Source organism: Arachis hypogaea, chromosome 16, assembly GCF_003086295.3.
Source record: "Arachis hypogaea cultivar Tifrunner chromosome 16, arahy.Tifrunner.gnm2.J5K5, whole genome shotgun sequence".
Taxonomy (NCBI): Eukaryota; Viridiplantae; Streptophyta; class Magnoliopsida; order Fabales; family Fabaceae; genus Arachis; species Arachis hypogaea.
Window position 1 is genome coordinate 75843348 of NC_092051.1, and position 15011 is coordinate 75858358.

The 15011-nt window shown below is 40.2% G+C and overlaps 1 non-coding gene across 1 annotated transcript; it reads left to right on the top strand.

The window, feature by feature from the left end:
- Positions 1-9054: 9054 nt before the first annotated feature.
- On the top strand, positions 9055-9158 carry LOC112759917 (small nucleolar RNA R71). Its single transcript, XR_003180380.1, has one exon. It is a non-coding gene; the product is annotated as a small nucleolar RNA R71 (small nucleolar RNA).
- Positions 9159-15011: the final 5853 nt, after the last annotated feature.

Consider the following 15011-nt stretch of genomic DNA (forward strand, 5'->3'; position numbering starts at 1 on the left):
ATTGACCTTTTGTGGGGGGTAGAAACATGCCAGAAACTTGCTTTCCACCTCGTCCCAGGTTGTTAGGCTCCCCTTTGAGAATGATTCCAGCCACTTAGCTGCCTTGTCCCTAAGTGAAAATGGGAACAAAAGCAGTTTATAGGCATCTTCCTGGACTCCATTGGACTTCACAGTGTCACAAATTCTCAGGAATTTTGTGAGATGTTGGTTTGGGTCTTCATTAGCACTTCCACCAAATGAACAATGATTCTCCACAAGTGATATTAGCTGTGGTTTGAGCTCAAAATTGTTGGCCTGAATGGGTGGTTTCTGGATGCTGCTACCACAATTCCCAGAGGTTGGGTTTATGTATGAACTAAGAACCCTCCTCTCAGGAATGGCATTGTTTCCATCAGCTCTCTCATGGTTGTGAACTTCTCTATCCATGTTGAGATCTAAAGCTTCCTCAAAATTGTCCTCAGATTCTCCTTCAGATTCCTCTTCTCCCAGTACTCTCTTCCCTCTTGCTTCCCTTCTAAGTCTATGAAGGGTCCTCTCTGGTTCGGTATATGGAGGAGTTGATGTCTCTCCTCTCCTACCTGTCATACAAGAACACAGCACAGGCAACAAACAAGTGAAATACTCTTGGTTAATGGAAGAGTATGGTTAAAGCAGTTGAGGAATTAATTCAAACAGTTAGTGAGTCAGTGACTTAGTTGCTTGAATTTAAAGGCATAAAGAAAGAAAGCATGTAACAGAGTGCAGAAATTAAAATTCAACAAGTAACTTGTACTGAATTAATCAAAACAAAAAAAATGCTCAATCTAGTTAACTTCCAATTTGAGAATTGTCAATCGAAAACCAATCCCCGGCAACGGCGCCATAAACTTGATGCGCATAAACTTGTTATGCTACGATTTAGGAAATTGCACGATTGGCAAAATTCCTTCCGGCAAGTGCACCGGTTATCGTCAAGTAAAAACTCACAATAGAGTGAGGTCGAATCCCACAAGGATTGGTTGAGTGAGCAATTCGGATTAGAAGTGTGTTCTAGTTGAGCGGAATCAAGATTTAGATGAGAATTGCGGAATGTAAAATTGGCGGGAAACGTAAATGACAAGAAATTTAAATGGCGGAATCTTAAATTGTATGAATTAAAGAGCAGAAGCTAAATTGCTGAAATTAAAAGGGAATGGGGGTGATTGCATGAATTGAGTTGCAGAATGTAAAGAGAAAGTGGAAATCAGAAATGGGGAATTCATTGGGTTATAGGAGATATTGAGATCTCCGAATCAAAACATGTTTATCTCTTCCTCAACCAATGCGTTCATTAAATTTTGCTTGGCAATCTTATATGATTGGATCCCAATCCCTTGGCTCACCAATTCTCTCTTAAAACAAACAAATTCCCAATCCCTTGGTTTAAATGTTCATAAGAAGAGATGATGCTCGATCACTGATTTTACCACACAGTTTCATGAACCACAATTTGGTAGGATTACATGTCACAATATCCATCCAAACCCCAATCCAATTCACTGTGAGAAAGCTTCTCTAGCATGAATCCTCCATTCCTTTCCCAAGGTTCCGAAGGATTCCAATTATGAGTAGTTTCTTTCCCAAGACAACTACCCAATGGAATTAGATCGAGAAGCTTTCTAATCAAAATTCAAGAGAAAAGATTGAAGAAGAAGATAAACTATTATTGATTCATTGAATTACAATAGAGCTCCCTAACCCAATGAAAGGGGGTTTAGTGAGTCATAGCTCTGAATTCAATTACAAAGATATGAAAACTAGCCAAAATGAATAGGTAAAAGCCAAGTCCTTCCTAACTTAAATTCTATCCTATTTATACACTTTCTATATTGAGCTTCTGTTGTGTTTCTTGGGCTTTGAGGCCTCTCCCTGCTTTCCTTTTGCCTTGGGTTTATGATCCATAATCTTGATGAGGCTGTTGATCCAAATTCTGTAACATTCATTGAGCCAACTTAGTGATAATCAAATAATGACACATGACTCAATAAATTGAAATTTCAGACTCATCAATCCTTCAGGCCCAATCCCATAAACCATGATATTCAATTGGGTTTCATACCAGAGTAAGTTTAAGTTAATGTTTGTGCTCAAATACTAACTTAAACCGCAATATTTTTGGCCCAGAAACCTTTTCCAAGAGTGGCGTTTAAGTTGCAGTTTAAGCTTAAACTGCAGCTTAAACGCCAGACACTTCCAGTGATGCCATTTGTGGAAGCACGTTTAAGCTTCAGTTTAAGGTTAAACTGAAGCTTAAACGTGGAAATGGAAGAAGGCAGCCCTGGAGGGTGACTTAGTCGAACACGTTTAAGCTTCAGTTTAAGGTTAAACTGAAGCTTAAACGTGGAGATAGGAAAGGCAGCCCTGGAGGTCGAACACGTTTAAGCTCCAGTTTAAGGTTAAACTGGAGCTTAAACGTGGAAATAGAGAAAGCCATCTGGGAGGTCGAACACGTTTAAGCTCCAGTTTAAGGTTAAACTGGAGCTTAAACGTGGAAGCTGAGAAAGGTAGCCCTGGAGGTGTCGAACACGTTTAAGCTCCAGTTTAAGGTTAAACTGGAGCTTAAACGTGGAAATGGAGAAAGCAACCCTGGAGGAGAAAACTTGGTCGAACACGTTTAAGCTCCAGTTTAAGGTTAAACTGGAGCTTAAACGTGGAAATGGCTCCCTGGTGCATTCCCATTTCTGGCGTTTAACCTCCAGTTTAAGGTTAAACTGGAGGTTAAATGTGGAAATGCTTCCTGAGTGGCATTCTCATTCTGGCGTTTAACCTCCAGTTTAAGGTTAAACTGGAGGTTAAACGTGGAAATGCTTCTTTGGTGAGACTTTCATTCTGGCGTTTAACCTCCAGTTTAAGGTTAAACTGGAGGTTAAACTTCAGTTTCAGCATTTCTTAGCCTTCATGATTCTGGCGTTTAAGCTCCAGTTTAGGCTTAAACTGGAACTTAAACTCCACATGTGATATTCAAGCTTCCTTTATTGATTTTGTTGCTTCCTTGCCTAGCCTCTTCTTCCCTGTAATCATCCAAACAATTGCATCAAAGTCTTGCAAAATTTCATGAGAAATCTTCCATTCATAGCATTCAAGTAATATAACTAAAACTCATGGAATTTGCATCAAAATCATACTGTTTGGATGGTTCATTGCTTTGTTATTCTTTTAACCATTCTTGGTTACTTTAAGCTCAAGAAAATGCATAAAACAACTAAAACTAACAAAAAAATGCTAGTGAAACTAGCCTAAGATGCCTTGGCATCACAACACCAAACTTAATACTTGCTTGTCCCTAAGCAAGTCCTGAGTTATTTGAGAAGAAAGTATGAAACAGAAAGCAATTACATTGGCTATATTAGTAAGCATTTGAAGTTCATCAGAAGGGTTTTATGCAGAAAGTTGCAGCATCACTTTTTCATTCTTATCAGGTAAGATTATCACTTTTTCATTGCATCCATCAAACACTGCTATGGCCTCTTGTTATTCTTATGTCCTTGGCACTTTTCTCTTCTTTGTTTTTCTTTTCTTTTTCTTAGAGCTCCTTTGCTCCTTGTTTGCTTAGTGTCATGTGTTGCACAAGCCTTTGGCATTTTCTTTTTCTTATCAGTGCACTACACATATCCACTCCAGGCATTTTAGTTCACATTTCTTCTTGAGACATTGGTGCCCAGCACCTCTTTGTGTGACTAAATGTTTTGTATTTAGGTTGCTCTTGATAATGGACTTTTGGTTGATAATCCCGGGTTAGTTAACCCAAGTTACCAAGTGTTGAAGCACTCCTCAGAACCTATTCATCCAAGCATATCCTTAATACATAAGCACCACAGGCATTTGTCTCAGAAGTTCAAACCATTGGTGCCTAGCTTATTTTCTCAATTTTTTTTTTTTTTTGCTTTTTGGTTGCCCTTTTTCAGTGGCTTTTTCTTCTTCTTTTTCTTTCTTTTTCATGGCCAAAGACATTTATTCATCAAGATCCATAGACAGTTTTCAATTTCTACACAAAAAATGATAATTCTACACTCTATTTCCAGTGATCTGACTAAACAATCAAGCATGCATACCACCACTTAATTCTACTTGATTTGTCACTAATTGAGCCAAGTTACTTTTGTTCAAACTTTTCTTTTATTATTATTTTTTTTTTTTGAAACAGAACAAGCATTGCAAGCATTGTTTAAGAAGGTGAAGTTATATCCAAACATCTAGGCATTCACTTTATTCAAAGCAATAAACAGACAAACATACTAGAAACTTCACATTAAAACTTAAATGACTTATAATGAAAGAAAGCTCATAAAGACAATTCACCAATTATCATTTGATTATTAAGGAACGAGATCACCTCTCATTTATTGCTTGGTTCTTCTTGATTCTTGGGATCCTGCTTCTTCTTGCTTCCTACCCCTTTTTGACCACTTGTACTTCCTTTGTCTTTTCTTATGAGCTTTTTCCAGAATCCAGCCTTTTTCATTGTTTCTTCCACTCCTTTTTCAAGGATCATTGCCTTGTTTATTTCTCCTTCTTTCCTCCCTTTGAAATACTCATCAAAAGCTGGGAATGCTGGGTCCATCTTGTGTAAATGTTCCCCTATGTAGTTAAGCTTGATTTGCGAACTGATGTTGTAATCAGCTTGAACTGAGTATCTTGCATTCTGTAAAGTGGTGGCTTCCTTGATTGCCAAGACATTGGCATCTTGGTGTTGGCATATGTGGCTGAAGGATTCCTGTAATTGTAAATTCTTTTCCCTTTGCAGATCTAAGAATCTTGATTCAAAGTTCCTTTGCATATCCATCATTTTTAGGTGAAAGTCCTCTTGTCTCTCCTGAGACCTCATGTATTGTTGAGACATTCCTTCTATGATTTCCTGCATTCTGCTCATATCCATGGGGTCTCTGGGAATTTGTTGTCTTCTTTCTGGAATTCCTTGCTCTTCTTGCTCTTCTTCTCCGTCCTCTCCTTCTTGTCCTTCTTGCTCTGCTTCTTGCTCTGCTTCTGCTTGTTGCCCTTCTTCATTTCTTCTTTTTGTATGTCTTGGAGCAATTGGGCCAAGAGTCATTCTGTACGCAGTTATGGCCATTCCAGGATGTAGCCAATTAGGTCTTTCATCTTCAAGTGGTACTTGGGCATCGATGCATAGTCTAATGATGGTGCTAGGGAAGTGGAGCCAGGATTCAGGGTCACTTTTCTCACTAAGCTCTTGTATCTGTTCAGCAATGAGTTTATGAACTTTAATCTCCCCTCCCACCATTATGCAATGTAGCAAGATGGCTCTTTTAGGGACTATTTCTGAAGAGTTTGCAGTGGGTAGGATGGATCTCCTAACTATTGCATACCACCCTTTAGCTTCCGGTGTTAGGTCTCCCCTTCTCAAGACTCTTGGAGCCCCTCTTGTTTTTCTTACCCATTCAGCTCTGATGGCACAAAGGTCTTCAGCAATAGTTGTATAGTCAGGTTCTCCTATCATCCTTTCTTCATAACTTGCTTGGCTGAAATGTATGTTTTTCAGGCCAAGAGTTTTCATGATTGCTTTGGGACTGAAGTCAACTTCCACCCCTCTCACATAGCTTTTGTATGTGGGTTTCTTGGTTGAGTCTTCCCTCACTGCATTTGCATAGAACTCCTTCACCAAGTTGATGTTGATTTTAGTGATTGGCTTAGTCAGGAGCTCCCACTTCCTCTTTTTGATCTTCTCCCAAACACCTGGGAACTCATCCTTTTCAAGGTCAAAGGGAACCTCAGCTAGTACCCTTTTAGGTCTCATCCATTCGGCTTGAATTTCATGGAAAACTGATTTGTATCTCCATGCATCGAATTCCCTGTTCTCCTCCATTGGTTGCTTGTCTTTTCTTCTTTTGTGGCTAGATGAGGCTGCCATTGGTTCTTTAGTTTTGGTAAGTGACAAGCTAAAGTTGACAAGGTGAAGCAAGAAGTGTTGTTGGAGGTGTGGTGAGGTTGTTTCCGGCAAAAGATAGTTATGCTATGATGAAAGAAAATGTGCATGAAGGAGATTTGGTGGTGTGGAACTCGTTCCTCAAGTGGTTCTTTATAGTGCCCGTAAGTGAAAAATGGACGGCTAGGGTGGTTTGTGAAGGGTGGCTTGATGGTAAATATATGAATTAGGGAGAAGGACGAATTGCTTTTCATTTTCTTGGAAGTATTCTGGGTGCATTAGGTTGTACATGTAGCTATCTTTTCTTGCAGAACTTCCTTTTCCCATGTGTTAGTTTCAAAGACTTGTGAACTTTCTTTTTGACCAAGCACCGTACCTCCCTTTGTCTTTTTCCTCCATTTTTGTCTTTTCTTTTGTACCTGCACAAACAAACAAGTTTGCTATCATTTTTCGGTCCATGTGAATGATGAATAGTACTTGGACATGTAAATCAATGATTGACTTCATGAGCTTATAGCCGTGACTTTTGTATGTATGCACACTTATTACTGGACACCAAACTTAGTGTTTGGTAAAGTCTCCTGATGACATGAAATCCATATTGGTTGTCCTTAATGAATGTGCATAATTCTAATAAATCATAGTCACTTTGGCTCTTTGATTCTAAACAAATTTACTACCCTAAGTAATTGAAACCAAAGTATTAAAACATGCGAATGGTATACTTGTCATGAATTTCAAAATCCAGAGGAACTTCTTGCTTTTCATGAACCGTGTTCAAAGAGGAACACCAAACTTAATGTTTGGTTGTGCACTTTGAATGAAAAATTGAATGCATTTTGAATAAAATTTGGGGTGCCTTCAGGCACACCAAACTTAGAGACAAATTGTATTTTACATGCAATGTTTAGTGCACTCTTTCAGCAGTTGTCCTGAGGATTCAAGTTCATGCATAAGAAACCATGCTTTATTAAATGCACAACAAAACAAAAAAAGTAAGGATATTAAAACATGGGTTGCCTCCCATGAAGCGCTTCTTTAACGTCACTAGCTTGACGGTTGTCCCTTGTTAGGGTGGATTGTAGTGCTTGACGTCTTCTCCTCTCACTATGAAAACGTCCCCACTTGATTCCTTCATGACCTCTAAATGTTCCATAGAAAGAACTTTCCTGATTGTGAACACTTGAGGGAGCTGGGAAGGAATGGTTTTGAGGCCAGGTGGGATTGGCAGATAATGACTTGATATCACTTTATCTCCCGGAGAAAAACCTTCAGTGGGAATTTTCTTGTTTCTCCACCCTCTTGGCAATTTCCCTATCATTCTTCCCTTTTTCTTGAGGATTTCTTCATTGACCCTTATGCGAGGAGGATCCTTCTGATCTGTTTCCATTGATTCTTGTGGCTTTAACTCTTGCAACTCTTGTTTGCCTTCCAAGGACTGTTTTAGAGTTTCAGCTGCTGGATTACTTTCCTCCAAACACAGATGGCTACTATCATCCTTAGGCTTTTCAGGTTCTGGTTCAGGCTCAGATGCAGGTTTGAAAACTTTGAAAATGAGCTGTTCATCATGTATTCTCAGAATTAGCTCTCCTTGTTCTACATCTATGAGCGCTCTAGTAGTGGCTAGAAATGGTCTGCCCAGAATGATAGGGTGTAAGTAGCTTTCCTCCATGTCCAAAATGACAAAGTCTGTGGGGAAGTAATAATCCCCCACTTTCACCAGCACATTCTCAACTACCCCTTCAGCTTGCTTCTGAGTTTTGTCAGCCAGTTGTATGATTACATCAGTGGATCTCACCTCATTCAGTTGTAGCCTCTTCATAAGAGTTAGAGGCATCACATTTATGCTAGCTCCTAGATCACAGAATCTTCTGTCAATTTTTGTTTCCCCTATGATGCAAGGGATATGAAAACTTCCTGGGTCTGTTTTCTTAGAGACTGTGTCCTTCTTGATGAGGGCACTGCATTCTTTGTTCATTGTTACCGTTTGTCCTCCCTTCAAAACTCTTTTCTTGCTCAACAATTCCTTTAAATACTTGATGTGTGTAGGCATTTGATGGAGAATCTCAAGAAAGGGAATATTGATATGGAGAGACTTAAATGTCTCTAAAAACCTTGAATAGGTTTTCCCTTTTTCACCTCCTCCTAACCTCTGAGGAAATGGTGCTTTTGGTTGGTATGTTTCCATCGTGCCTTTTTGCAGTCCCTTGGCTTGCTCAGTTTCACTTTCCTGCTTAGCTTCCTCCACACCTTCCTTCAAGATTTCTGGCTCCTGTTCTGAGGATCTGATTCCTTCTTCTTCTGAGACTTCTTTCAATATGGTGATGGCTTTGCATTCTTCCCATCTCACTCCCTTTTGTTCCCCTTTAGGATTCTTTTCTGTGTCACTAGGGAACACTGCAGTTGATTTGGGGGCCTGTTGAGATAGCTCTCCTACTTGAGACTCCATCCTCTTGAGTTTTTCACCATGGTTTCTTAAGGTAGATCTCACATCATCCCTGAAGCTTTTCAATTCAATTATGTCCTGACCCATGTGTGCCAGCACTCCTTCTATCCTGTTTAATTGATCTTGAAATTGTTGGTTCGGGTTAGGTTGGGTAGGTTGATTATTTTGGCAATGATATGGTGGTTGAGAGTAAGTGTTTTGTGTGGCTTGGTATGATCTTTGGTTGGAGTTTTGGTATGTGGACTTGTTATTTTGGTTTTGCTGGTTTCCCCACCCAAAGTTTGGGTGATTTTTCCAGCCTGGGTTGTAAGTGTTGGAATGTGGATCATATGGTTGCCTTTGTTGATTTCCTACATAATTAGCCTCTTCCCAATCACCTCCTTCAGTACTTTCTTCCTCTTGATCTTGTGTGTGTATTGCAGCCACTTGTTTTGTTTCTAATTTCCTAGTGAGCTCTGCTAGTTGCTTGGCAAACACCTTGTTTTGGGCTAGAATTGTATCAACATGGTTCAGCTCCATGACTCCCTTAGTGTTGTGTCTCTCTGATGCATAGTACTACTCATTCTCAGCCACTGTCTCAATCACTTCAATGGCTTCTTCCACAGTCTTTTTCCTGTTCAATGAACCTCCTGATGAATGGTCTACAGCCTTCCTTGATTCATAAGACAGTCCATCATAGAAAATATGCAATTGCACCCAGTCATGGAACATGTCTGGTGGGCATTTCCTTGTCAAATCCTTGAATCTCTCCCATGCCTCGTAGAGAGTTTCACCATCTTGTTGTCTAAAAGTCTGAACCTCAGATCGAAGCCTATTGACCTTTTGTGGGGGGTAGAAACGTGCCAGAAACTTGCTTTCCACCTCGTCCCAGGTTGTTAGGCTCCCCTTTGGGAATGATTCCAGCCACTTAGCTGCCTTGTCCCTAAGTGAAAATGGGAACAAAAGCAGTTTATAGGCATCTTCCTGGACTCCATTGGACTTCACAGTGTCGCAAATTCTCAGGAATTTTGTGAGATGTTGGTTTGGGTCTTCATTAGCACTTCCACCAAATGAACAATGATTCTCCACAAGTGATATTAGCTGTGGTTTGAGCTCAAAATTGTTGGCCTGAATGGGTGGTTTCTGGATGCTGCTACCACAATTCCCAGAGGTTGGGTTTATGTATGAACTAAGAACCCTCCTCTCAGGAATGGCATTGTTTCCATCAGCTCTCTCATGGTTGTGAACTTCTCTATCCATGTTGAGATCTAAAGCTTCCTCAAAATTGTCCTCAGATTCTCCTTCAGATTCCTCTTCTCCCAGTACTCTCTTCCCTCTTGCTTCCCTTCTAAGTCTATGAAGGGTCCTCTCTGGTTCGGTATATGGAGGAGTTGATGTCTCTCCTCTCCTACCTGTCATACAAGAACACAGCACAGGCAACAAACAAGTGAAATACTCTTGGTTAATGGAAGAGTATGGTTAGAGCAGTTGAGGAATTAATTCAAACAGTTAGTGCGTCAGTGACTTAGTTGCTTGAATTTAAAGGCATAAAGAAAGAAAGCATGTAACAGAGTGCAGAAATTAAAATTCAACAAGTAACTTGTACTGAATTAATCAAAACAAAAAAAAATGCTCAATCTAGTTAACTTCCAATTTGAGAATTGTCAATCGAAAACCAATCCCCGGCAACGGCGCCATAAACTTGATGCGCATAAACTTGTTATGCTACGATTTAGGAAATTGCACGATCGGCAAAATTCCTTCCGGCAAGTGCACCGGTTATCGTCAAGTAAAAACTCACAATAGAGTGAGGTCGAATCCCACAAGGATTGGTTGAGTGAGCAATTCGGATTAGAAGTGTGTTCTAGTTGAGCGGAATCAAGATTTAGATGAGAATTGCGGAATGTAAAATTGGCGGGAAACGTAAATGACAAGAAATTTAAATGGCGGAATCTTAAATTGCATGAATTAAAGAGCAGAAGCTAAATTGCTGAAATTAAAAGGGAATGGGGGTGATTGCATGAATTGAGTTGCAGAATGTAAAGAGAAAGTGGAAATCAGAAATGGGGAATTCATTGGGTTATAGGAGATATTGAGATCTCCGAATCAAAACATGTTTATCTCTTCCTCAACCAATGCGTTCATTAAATTTTGCTTGGCAATCTTATATGATTGGATCCCAATCCCTTGGCTCACCAATTCTCTCTAAAAACAAACAAATTCCCAATCCCTTGGTTTAAATGTTCATAAGAAGAGATGATGCTCGATCACTGATTTTACCACACAGTTTCATGAACCACAATTTGGTAGGATTACATGTCACAATATCCATCCAAACCCCAATCCAATTCACTGTGAGAAAGCTTCTCTAGCATGAATCCTCCATTCCTTTCCCAAGGTTCCGAAGGATTCCAATTATGAGTAGTTTCTTTCCCAAGACAACTACCCAATGGAATTAGATCGAGAAGCTTTCTAATCAAAATTCAAGAGAAAAGATTGAAGAAGAAGATAAACTATTATTGATTCATTGAATTACAATAGAGCTCCCTAACCCAATGAAAGGGGGTTTAGTGAGTCATAGCTCTGAATTCAATTACAAAGATATGAAAACTAGCCAGAAATGAATAGGTAAAAGCCAAGTCCTTCCTAACTTGAATTCTATCCTATTTATACACTTTCTATATTGAGCTTCTGTTGTGTTTCTTGGGCTTTGAGGCCTCTCCCTGCTTTCCTTTTGCCTTGGGTTTATGATCCATAATCTTGATGAGGCTGTTGATCCAAATTCTGTAACATTCATTGAGCCAACTTAGTGATAATCAAATAATGACACATGACTCAATAAATTGAAATTTCAGACTCATCAATCCTTCAGGCCCAATCCCATAAACCATGATATTCAATTGGGTTTCATACCAGAGTAAGTTTAAGTTAATGTTTGTGCTCAAATACTAACTTAAACCGCAATATTTTTGGCCCAGAAACCTTTTCCAAGAGTGGCGTTTAAGTTGCAGTTTAAGCTTAAACTGCAGCTTAAACGCCAGACACTTCCAGTGATGCCTTTTGTGGAAGCACGTTTAAGCTTCAGTTTAAGGTTAAACTGAAGCTTAAACGTGGAAATGGAAGAAGGCAGCCCTGGAGGGTGACTTAGTCGAACACGTTTAAGCTTCAGTTTAAGGTTAAACTGAAGCTTAAACGTGGAGATAGGAAAGGCAGCCCTGGAGGTCGAACACGTTTAAGCTCCAGTTTAAGGTTAAACTGGAGCTTAAACGTGGAAATAGAGAAAGCCATCTGGGAGGTCGAACACGTTTAAGCTCCAGTTTAAGGTTAAACTGGAGCTTAAACGTGGAAGCTGAGAAAGGTAGCCCTGGAGGTGTCGAACACGTTTAAGCTCCAGTTTAAGGTTAAACTGGAGCTTAAACGTGGAAATGGAGAAAGCAACCCTGGAGGAGAAAACTTGGTCGAACACGTTTAAGCTCCAGTTTAAGGTTAAACTGGAGCTTAAACGTGGAAATGGCTCCCTGGTGCATTCCCATTTCTGGCGTTTAACCTCCAGTTTAAGGTTAAACTGGAGGTTAAACGTGGAAATGCTTCCTGAGTGGCATTCTGGCGTTTAACCTCCAGTTTAAGGTTAAACTGGAGGTTAAACTTCAGTTTCAGCATTTCTTAGCCTTCATGATTCTGGCGTTTAAGCTCCAGTTTAGGCTTAAACTGGAACTTAAACTCCACATGTGATATTCAAGCTTCCTTTATTGATTTTGTTGCTTCCTTGCCTAGCCTCTTCTTCCCTGAAATCATCCAAACAATTGCATCAAAGTCTTGCAAAATTTCATGAGAAATCTTCCATTCATAGCATTCAAGTAATATAACTAAAACTCATGAAATTTGCATCAAAATCATACTGTTTGGATGGTTCATTGCTTTGTTATTCTTTTAACCATTCTTGGTTACTTTAAGCTCAAGAAAATGCATAAAACAACTAAAACTAACAAAAAAATGCTAGTGAAACTAGCCTAAGATGCCTTGGCATCAGATCTCTTCTGAACCTTGGAAGAGGAATGAAGAGATCATGCTAGAAATGCTTTCTCATGTTGGACCAAATTGGGTTTGGTTGGGTATGGTGACTATAATCCTACCAACACTTGATTTGGGAATGCATGTGGTATAATCAGTGACCATACTTCATCTCTTCTCATGAGCAATTGACCAAGGAATTGGCTATTGATCAAGATTTGAGAGATTGAATTACCAAGGAATTGGAATTCGATCACTTAAGATTGCCAAGGAGATCAATGAATGCATTGATTGAGGAAGAGATGAAAATGAACTTGATCCGGAGAATGCAACATCTCCTAAGCCCAATGAATCCCCATTTCTGATCTTACCCATTCTCTTTAATTTCTGCAATTTACTTTTATGAACATCTTCCCCATTCCCATTTACAATTCTGCAATTTACTTTCCGTCATTTACTTTCATCTCTTTACTTCCAGCATTTACATTTTCTGCTATTTACTTTCCCGCCATTTAATTTCCTGTAACTTTCAAACCAAATTCTTCTTCGCTCAACTAGAACACCCCTCTAATTAAAGTTGCTTGACCAATCAATCTCTGTGGGATTCGACCTCACTCTATTGTGAGTTTTTACTTGACGACAATTCGGTATACTTGCCGAAGGAAAATTGTTGAGAGACAAGTTTCCGTGCTATCAAAGGGTAAACTATACTAATTAATCCACATATTCTATGGATAATAAGTTAGAATTGGAACAAAACTAACAGGCTAAAATATGAACGAAAGTGTAAAATACATAGAATAGAGTAAAAATACATGAAAAGAGCAATGTATAAGTACTGAGGAATAAAAATAAGAATCAAAATACAGAAAAGTAATAAAATAAAATAAAAAGAGTCTGTAGTGGTTCACCATGAAAAATATGCCGGAGATGGCGACCTCCCCACACATAAAATAAAGCATCGTCCTCGATGCTCACTCAAGCAAGATGTGAAGGAGTGTCATCACTGGAAGGATGGGTGGCTGGAGTCTCTGTGGTGGTGGTCTGAGGGTCTGCCTACTGCAGAGGAGGTGCTGACTGAATAGGAACCTCTGGGTCTACAGCCTGAATCTGATGCGGGGCCTCCTGCTGTGGCGCAGCCTGCTCCGGGCCTGCCTGCTCAGCCTCTCTCTGTGGATGGGTCTCCGCCTCATGATCATCCGCCTCCTTCTCAGATGGCTCTGATGGTGTGTCAGGCTCGGAGGGGATGTTAGAAAGTTAAAAGTGGTTTTAAATTGAAAAAGAGGTTAGAAATAAAAAATCAGTGAGTTAGTAAAAAGAAAGTTAAGGTAAGCAGCATGATGATTGGTTTCTAAGTAACAAGAATTTCACAATTTGAAGCAACAGACAACTCATATTTAAGCAAGGAAATCAAGGTGTTGATGATTCATATAGATATACCAATAACGAAAATTTGAAATCAAATCATCAATAATGTGATTTATAAACCGGGGAAACAAAAGGAATAACGATTTACAGAAAGTAACGTGCATTCATGAATTGGTTTGGTGAAAGCTAAAGAAAGCAAAATTAAAAATGCCAAAACCAAGACATGAATAAGAATCAAAACGATTTACAAAAAATTGGGCAACATTCTGGCTAAAATTTGATGTTCCCGGAAAATAAACAGCAAGCAGAATAGTTCATATAAACTAAAATAAACTGCAAATAGATATGAATAATATGAATATGAAAGAACAGTCGCAATAGCAGCATGAACAGTAAGAATATCATATGAACAATACTTAGATCATAGCAACAGCAGAATTGCGAAAATTATAAAACAAGTAGCAAGAACAGCGCAAATAAATAGGCCTAGATCCACTAACCACATCCTAGGCTACCTAACCACCTAGAATCCACTACAACATGCATTTCTAACTAGCCTAAATGTAAACAAAAACGGAAAAAAAATGCAATTGACTACGATTTGAAATAAGAGTGGTGTTCGGTGGAACCTGGTAGGCATATGAATGAAAGTAGGGCAGAGAGATGGTAGGGGGTGGTTGTGGTGGTGGCTGACGCGGCGGTTGAGGGGCGGTTGGCGCGGCGGTGCTGGCTGTTCAGTGGCAGTGGTTGCTGTTGGGGATAATGGGAGGGGTAAGTGTTAAGGGGGAAGGAAGGGAAGGGGTGAGGGTGTTAGTGGTGGGTGGAGTGGCGGTGATGGTGGCTTGGTGGCTGTGGCTGGGCGTGGCGGTGGCGGCGGTGGTGGAGGGAAGAAGAGAAGAGAAAGAGAAGAAAGAGAGGGAAGGAAGAAAGGGGGTGGTGGCGCCGCAGTGAACGGCTGGGGGGTGGTTGCGGTGGTGCGGCCAGTGGAGGTGGTTAGGGTGGTGAGGGGCAGAGAGGGGGGGTTGCAGAAAAGAGGAAGAAAAAAGGGGTTGGGGGGAGGGCGCGACAGGGTAGGTTTCGCATCACTGGGGGGTTAATGAATTTGAATCCACGCGATCGCGTGGCTGGGGTGGAATGGGGGTTGACGCGATCGCGTGGGTGGCGCGATCACATGCAATGGGTAAAAGGATGAATGACGTGAACGCGTAAGGCACGCGATCGCGTCGCTGAAAATTGTGCTAAACGCACAATTCCAGCGTCGTTTCAGGGCAACTCTCTGTCTCCATTGGGGTGACATGATATCCGCGC